This window comes from Cucurbita moschata, unplaced genomic scaffold (assembly GCF_002738365.1).
Source record: "Cucurbita moschata cultivar Rifu unplaced genomic scaffold, Cmos_1.0 Cmo_Scf00081, whole genome shotgun sequence".
NCBI classification, from domain to species: domain Eukaryota; kingdom Viridiplantae; phylum Streptophyta; class Magnoliopsida; order Cucurbitales; family Cucurbitaceae; genus Cucurbita; species Cucurbita moschata.
In genome coordinates this window covers 735,987-745,016 of record NW_019268597.1, presented here as the reverse complement: position 1 = coordinate 745,016, position 9,030 = coordinate 735,987, and positions in this window count along the sequence as shown.

The window sequence follows — 9,030 nt, the reverse complement described above, 5'->3', positions numbered from 1 at the left end:
GAACCAAGAAGCCATAAACGATGAAAACATATTGAGCGCAAATATCATCTCATAAGGGAGATTATGCAACGAGGAGATGTGATCGTCACACAGATAGCTTCAGAACAACATTGCTGGTTAATTTACAAAGCCCCTCACGGCTAAAGTGTTTGAAGGGTACCTAGTGAGTCTAGGACTACGAGTTATATAATCTATGGCAAGTGGGAGAAAATGCATGGGTACTTGATTCCCTAGTTTATTGTATTTATGTCTTTCTATCTACTCAACATTATAAAACCCCACTATAGCCTAGTAGTTGCACTTCCCTCACTATAGATATATTTCTGTCCATTTGATATAACTATGATTAGTAAGTCGATCCTTCACAGGTTGTTTGTAACTAGAGCTGAGTCAATTTACCGTTTTACCCCTAAAGTTACTTCTTGTTCCTTATGTCTCACTGATCCTCTAATGAACAATTGGTTTGTGGTCCAACCAGTAAACCGAAACTCTCTCAGGCCAATGAGAGGGTGGGGCCCCTTGTTCAAGACCTGGAGTCAGTGCTTAAGGGAACTACTGTTAGGCTATGGAGCCTGATACTTATTTATAGCTTGGTCAACGGTTATATTCGGTAAAGCTATATTTGGTAAGCTATATATAGTAAAGCTATATATGGTAAATAGTTATATATAGTAGATGGCTAAATCTGGTAAAGCTATATATAGTAAACTATACCATATATATATCTGGTCCGGTAGAGCTTTGAAAATGTACTTTTCTCTGTAATTCTCTCTGTACATACGTGAAGTCATCAATACAAAGAAATCCTTTTAGCCAGAGTTCTCCTTGCAATTTTCTCTATCCTTTTCTTTGTGTTCATCTAGATCGAGTGTGTGCGTTGTTGTGCGATCCTAACAACTGGTATCAGAGCTAACGACTGATATCGATCCTAACAACTACCTCTCTTCTATCCCTAAAAGTGGGTAGGAGTGAATTCCATCTTGCACCCCACGTCCCCAGCCATTCACCCAGTCTTACCCGTAAAATGGGAGGCCTATTGAGTCGGCGAACTAGAGCCATTCTCACCCATGAAAATCTAAGGATAATTCTGAATAAACAGGAGTTCATGGTTAGCTCAATATTAAAACCGAGTTACCTAGGTTATCGAATGAAAAGAAAATCAGTCTCAACAGTAAATGACATTATAAAGTGAGAGTGGTTTTCTTCATGGTCCGATCTTATGCAATCTTGTGAATGTTTGCTGAATCACCACACCTAAATGGGGGTGAGAGTTCTCTTATTTATAATCATTTAGAGTATACAAAAATATGGTAAATTACAAATAATAAGGAAATAGTAGTAAAAGAAAAGAATAATAAATGAATGCAATATATTTGCCTTTAATGAAAGGGTAAATATGGTAACCCGTAATGTAAGGCAAATAATTAGATATTTGCATTATATTGAACGGTCAACTATCCTTAACACCCCCCCACAAGCTGAGCGTCAGATTTCAACGAACGTGAAGCTTGGATCTAAAAAGTTCAAAGAGAGGTCGAGAACTACTCTTTGGGAAGATGTCAGCAACTTGGAGATAAGAGGGTACATATTGTGTGCGAAGTTTGCCAGCGATAACAAGTTCTCAAAGGAAATGATAATCTAATTCAACATGTTTGGCCCGCTTGTGAGAAACGGGATTAAAGCTAAAAAAAAATAGCACTTTTGTTGTCACATAAGAGTAAGGTCTGTGAAATAGGGACCTTGAGGTCATGCAAAAGATGCGCAACCCAAAGAAGTTCAACAGCAGTTGTGGCAAAAGCACGATACTCAGATTCACAGCTGGAGCGTGAGACAGTAGGTTGCTTTTTGGCACTCCAAGAAACGAGATTGTTACCAAGATAAATAGAATAGCCGAATGTAGAACGACGAGTATCGAGACAACCAGCCCAGTCAGCATCCGAATAAACGGCTAGCGTACTAGGAACAGTGGATGGACGAAAGGTAAGAACAAAGTGGAGTGTTCCTTTGACATAGCGAAGAATACGTTTGACAGCAAGAAAGTGATCTGCAGTAGGGGCATGCAAGAATTGACTGAAAGAATTGACAGATAGGAAATATCTGGACGCGTAATAGTCAAGTACTGAAGGGCGCCAACAAGAGATCTGTAGAGAGTAGGATCAGAGAAAGGAGAACCATCAGCAGTCAGGTGTTGAGAAACAACCATGGTAGTGTGAACTGGTTTGCTATCGAGCAACTGAGCACGAGTAAGAATATCTCGAGCATATTTTAACTGACTAATAAAGAGACCATTAGGAGTGGGTGAAGCTTCAAGACCAAGAAAGTAACTGAGAGAACCCAAATCTTTGGTAGCAAACTCAGAATGAAGCTTATGAGTAAAGCTGTCAATAAGAGATGAGTTGTTGCCGGTAACAATAATGTCATCAACATAAAGAAGCAAATAGATAAGGTTAGATTGCTGATGAAAGACAAAAAAGGGACGTGTCAGCGCGTCTGCAAGAAAACCCAAGTGTGAGAAGAAGTGAGCTAAAACGCTGAAACCAAGCACGAGGAGCTTGCTTTAAGCTATAGAGGGCTTTCTTTAATAGAAAAACATGAGTGGGCAATCGAGGATCAATATACCCAGAAGGTTATTCCATATGAACACGTTCAATAAGAGTTCCATTCAGAAAAGCATTCTTGACATCAAGTTGTCGAAGAGGCCATTTATTTGTGACTGCAATAGAAAGCACAACACGGACAGTGGTAGCTTTGACAACCGGACTGAAAGTGTCAGTGTAGTCAAGACCAGGAACCTAAGTATAACCTTTGGAAACAAGATGAGCCTTGAAACGCCCGACGGATCCATCAGGCAAATATTTAATACGAAACACCCATTTAGAGCCCACGATGTTTGTGTTGGCAGGGCGAGGAACCAAAGTCCAAGTATCATTTTGTTGTAACGCTCGAATTTCTTCATCCATGGCAGCCACCCAAGCAGGATTCTTAGCCATAGATTTGAATCCTTTTGGCTCAGTGGATGCAAGAAGAACAAAAAGAAGTCCAGATGAGCCCAAAATATCAAGATTTGCTGGATGACGAGTCTTGAATATACCAGCTTTGGCTCGTGTGATCATAGGATGAGTGCCTAAAGAAGAGAAATCAACAGGAGGTTCAATAGAGGTCGAATTAGAAGTCGAGGGTGGCAAAGTGGAACCTGCAAGAGAAGTATCAACCTGCACAGACTCATCTACAAGGTCAGAACAAATATCACACGGGGATGAACTGGATCGAGAAATGTGCGGTGATGAAGTTGTAGGGGGGGATGAATCAATATGATGAAGATGTGGTTCCAAGAAATTTGAAATAGGAATAGAGGAAAGAGGTTGGGCCTGGGAGCTAGGGATAGCAGGAAAGTGAGTTTCATCAAATTAAGCATGGCAGGTGATATTAGCTTAGTGGTGGCGGTATCAAGACAGCGGAACCCTTTATGAGCAGGACTATAACTCAAAAAAATACAAGGAATGCTGCGGGGAGAAAGCATGTTAGGCATATAATCACACAAATAAGGAGAAACACGACAACCAAAAGGATGAAAATTATTATAATGTCGACTGTAGCCATAAAGGAGTTCAAAGGGTGACTTACCTCCAAGAAGTGTAGTAGGCAACCGGTTGATAATATAAGCTGCAGTGCTAAAGGTGTCAACCCAAAAACGAGGGGAAAGATGAGAGTGAAAGAGAAGGGTCAAGCCAGTCTCAGCCACATGACGATGTTTTCTCTCAGCACGACCATTTTGAGCAAGTGTATATGGACAAGAGAGTTGATGGTGGATGCCAGAATTACGTAAATGAGTTTTGAAACAAGTACTAGTAAATTCAGTACCACCATCGCTTTGAAATACCTTGATACGAGAAGAATATTGATTTTCCACAAATTTTTGAAATTGAAGAAAAATATCAAAAAAATTAGATTTAAATTTTAAAAGGTAAAACCAAGTGAATCGAGAATAATCATCAATAAAAATAACATAATAAAGAAAACCCGAATTTGATTTGACGGGAGAAGGACCCCAAAGATCACAATGAATAAGATCTAACACATGAGACGACCTACGTTCATTGCGGGAATAAGGCAATCGATGACTTTTCGCAAGCTGACAAGTATTACATAATGATGGAGAAGGCAATAAAGACATAAGAGAAAGATGACCTTTTCTATTTAAAAAAGAAATAACAGAATGATTCACATGACCTAGATGAGCATGCCATAAATCATATGAAGCACGTAAAGATAGTGAATTTTATTATTGGAAAAGTGTAGTCATAATGTTTTTTTTTTCTTTTTTTTTCTTTAAGGGTTTAATTACAAGTTCTTTTAGGTTGGGTTTATTTATTTTTTATTTTATTTTATTTTTTTGTTAATAAATGCGTGGGGAGGAGAGTTTGAATTGTACTTGACCTCTTTATGAATGCATATATGGTCTCAGCTAGTTGAATTACGAACAAATTGTTATTTAGGATATTTTATTTAATTGAACATTTGACTATAATTCTAATTTTTTTCCTTTTTTTTCGAATTGATTTGTGCCCATCTAACGTCACTTTCTAATTTAGGGAAGCATATTCTTCTATTTAAACAAGAATACAGTTGGGAATTCCAAAATAACATATAGGAGACAACATTTTATTGGTGCAACTTTAGAAGCAATTATGGAAAGCTTGGGTTCGTGGTTTTTTGGCCCAAGGATAAAGTTTGGCTTCAAGATCCATGCAACCATTGGCATTGCATTTGGTGTGCAGAAAAGAATGGTTTTTCTTTATATAATAGTCGAACAAAGGTATTCGACTTCGTTTATCCATGGAGTTCTTAGACAAATCCATCTACTTCGCCTTACTTCACATCAAATCTTATCATTTCTACACAATGTTTGTGCTTGCTGTAATACTACTCGAACAAACGTGTCTATTAATTATTTAAGGTCTTAAATATATGAAATCTTTTATTATAAAAATGATTACATCCGACTAAAATATTAAAGTTGTTATTGAAGAAAAAAATATTGTCATCAAGGTGAATATCAAAATCTAGATTTTATAGAAAATGTTCAAGCACAAAATGAACTAAATTTGAAAGTTAGATATCATTCTCAAAAATGAAACACAAGAAGATTCTGTAACGGCAACACTTAACAAACTCAATTGCTTGGAAACATGCATCCACGCCTCATTGACTTTGCTTCGCAGCTCATAATCTAGCTTCTCCGCTCGGTAAAGGGTATTTTGCCCAATTTTTGCAGTTTAGACCATTCTAAAGCAACGTTGTACTTGTTGAAGGAAATTAAGATAAGTATACGGTTTAATTTTTCGATTTAAGATAAAATGAATTGAGAAATTGTAGTTACTAATGAAACGAGATATACGTTCTAATTGGAAACGACAATCGGTGATACTTTGAGCAATTTCGTGGCACGAAAAGCAAAAGTACTCAAATATAGGGAGAAAGCTGGCTAAGGAAAACCAAGCAAGTGCTCTTACTATTGGATTGGTTTGACGACTTGTTTGATGTATGACGGCACGTGGCTAGTGGCCCTTGCACGTGTCATTTATTCATTATGTTTATGATGTTGTGACTATATTGTATGATGATAATTTACAATGTACGATAATGATTTTATATGATGTTATGATGCTATACAATGTTATATGATACGTTAGAAGACATGGTGTAAGTTTATGATATGACATATGTTTTGCCTGATGATATATATGATATGACATGATTGACAAAAAGTGTGTTGAATTGGCATAATGCACAACCTCGATATATACATGAAAAGTTGTGATAGAATGAAATGATATAAAGGAAAATGCTAGAGAGTTTGTTATACAGGATAATGATAGGAAAAATGTTTGGACGTCATGCATCATTGTGCGTTCATGCATCGGAGGATACTCCTTCTTTTACGATTGTACAGATGCATACATTGCGAGGCAGGGAAACAATCATTATATTATTATAATTCTTCGATGGACACTCCAAGGAATCCAAACCAACGAGGTAGATCGATAAGACAGAATGTCATAACGAACAACCCGCGCTGCAACGATTACCATTGACAAGTCAGTACTCTCTACTATAAGCCAAATAACACTTTTTTATGTTATTTAGGTGAGATTAATGTGAGTAAGATAGAGATGATTATTCTAGATGAACAGTACTATGATGGTTGCTATTCTTGGGTCATATTAATGTATCAATAAGTTATGTGTGAAGGTTGGGTAACTAAAGGTGCGAGACGACTTAGATCTAGTGGAAAATTACGACAGAAAAGCCATTGGAATGGCTGCAAAAAGAGAATGAAAGGAATTTTGAAGATCGTGAGGAGTCGGGTGTAGAAGAAAGAATCCGTCAGATCTGGATCCAAGTCGAACATATGTGCACCAACCTACTACTCAAACCCATCTGCAGCCCAGATACCAACAGCAACTTTGGCCTATGACCCAGACACTTGTGACTCGTGGCCCATAATGCCAGTAGCTCGCGCATTAGATCTTGCGGCCCAAACTACCTTCAGCGAACTATGTAATCAGCCTGAAGCCTGCGCCTTGTCCCAAACATCACCACCATGTGTGTCAACTCCTTCTCGTGCTACGTGTCATGCTTAAAACAAGATGGCTCTCCTCGGCTCAGTCTATGAAGATGATGTGTGAAGTATGACATATGATGTATGACGTATAATGACGTGATTGAGTTATTTGATTGCCATATGATAGTATATAATGTTCTATGATTTTGTTATATGATGATGTTGTATGATGATGATGATGAATGAAAACATGAATATTTAAGATGTAATATTATGAGATTCCTTAATATGACGTCATCCCATATTAACATGCAATGCATGTTTTAAATTCTATGATGCATTATGATGATGAATTTCCTAAAACCAAATCCTAATTATAATAATGATGATGAATGTATGCAGACCATTGCATGCATATTACTTAGAGTGATATGTGAACGGAACTTACGGTTGTGTCACCAAGATGTTTTAAAGATGAGAAACTATAGGGACTTTATGCATTCTGTGTGTATATTCATCGGGTTACTTCCACTTTTGTGATGAAGAGTGAGGACGTGTACAATATGATGATGGTGATCATCATACCTTGCGTGACACTTAGGAACCAGCTTATTTTCGGACGTCGCTATGAATAGCTAGCTCAACTACTAGAGGCCCAGGGGTGTGAAGTACTGCACATCTAATTTTTTAAGGACTAGAGGTCACCCCTACGATGGTTATAACGATAGGCTCCTAGATCATGAGTTTTGTGTGATTGCATTCCCTAACCCTAATAGTGAGGTCACTTACTCAGTATTTCTTTAAGTACTCAAGTCATCAAGTCATGGGCTACTTCTATTTAAGGAATGCAATCACATGAAACTCATGATCTAGACCTATCATTAAAACCATAGTAGGTGTGACCTCCAGTCCTTAAAAAATTAGATGTGCAGTACTTCCCTACACATAACACAGATGTGCAAGCATGGATCTTAGGCGGTTCACACCCCCTGGGCCTCTGGTAGTCGAGTTAGATATTCGTAGCGACATCCGAAAGTCAGCTGGCCCCTGAGTGTCATGCAAGGCATGATGATCACCATCATCGTATTCTACGTGTCCTTACTCATCATCACAAAAGTGGAAGTAGCCCGATGAATATATACACACAGAGCCATTGTAACGCCCGCTCATCGTCAACGCAATTAACAGGAGTTACCATCATCAACGACAACATACTCTAACACCCAATCATAATCTCAACATATTTAAAAAAAACATCCAGTAAAACATTTAAAACCAGTGCTATTTAAACTTAAAACAACCGAAGTAAATTCTTGACAGCGAAAACATAAATATACAAAACAGACAAAGACATGGATTCCCAGTAGTCTTCAGTCCGCTGGTCTCGTCCTCGGTTGGCCTGCATCATCTAAATCTGGAAAGAAAAGTTATAATAATTTTGATGAGTAATTAGATTAGTCAGTAAGTAGCTAGCTTATCATTCAAGAGTTCATAACTAATCTTTCCAGGTGTGTTTAGGTTTTATTCATCATTGACTCCTAGTTCTCTTACTAGGGTCATTTGTTAGTTAATGAGGTATCTCAGCTACCTCCAGCTAGGTTACTGACTCTCTCTCGATATGCTTATCTAGAATTTTCGGACTCGTATGTAAGACTCGCTCTCGGTCAAATACGGTCCGTCTACTAATTGCTCTGGCGGCCTGTTTATCTCATATACCAACGGTCAGGAGTACTCATGCTCCCTGACTTAGCACACAGCGCGTTGGCCAGGAACTCCGCGGGAATTAGTAGACTATCATACTCAGCAAATAAGCCATAGCTCAACCACCAATAAGCATATCTAGAGTCATAACCTTTCCATTAACATGCATAACATACTCACAGTTACTGCATGCTTTCATACATGTATCATGATCAACACGTAGAACATTCTGACAATCGTTTATATCACGCTTATATCACAGGCAAGCAGTCACAATATACAATAAACACTAAATATCATCAAAGCTCATCATAACTTATTAAGCTCTTAATCAGGTAAACAACATTCTCACATGTTGTAAAACAAGTTAAGAACTAGTTCAAAGGTCGATACGCTACTTACCTGGTTTCGAATCCCTTTCTCTCTTGATTGTACATTTAATAGGGTATTTCAACACAATTCCTTCCAATTAGACCTATATTTCACCATTTTCAAGGTAAGTATAGGTCAATATAGGTAGAACAGGTCAAAACAAATCGAACGGGACAAATCGGGAATCGAACTGATGCTTCACGCGCCCTCACGCGCCTCGGTGTGTCTGTCCCACGCGCCAGTCGCATGCCCAGTCGCACGCCCAGTCGCGGCCCTCACGCGCCTGCGTGTAGTGCACGCGCTTCTTCTTCTTCCTTGCATTTTTCTGAAATTTTCCCATCTTTTCTGTTAATACCTACTATATCCCGAAGCCATATCCTCCTTCTACGGTT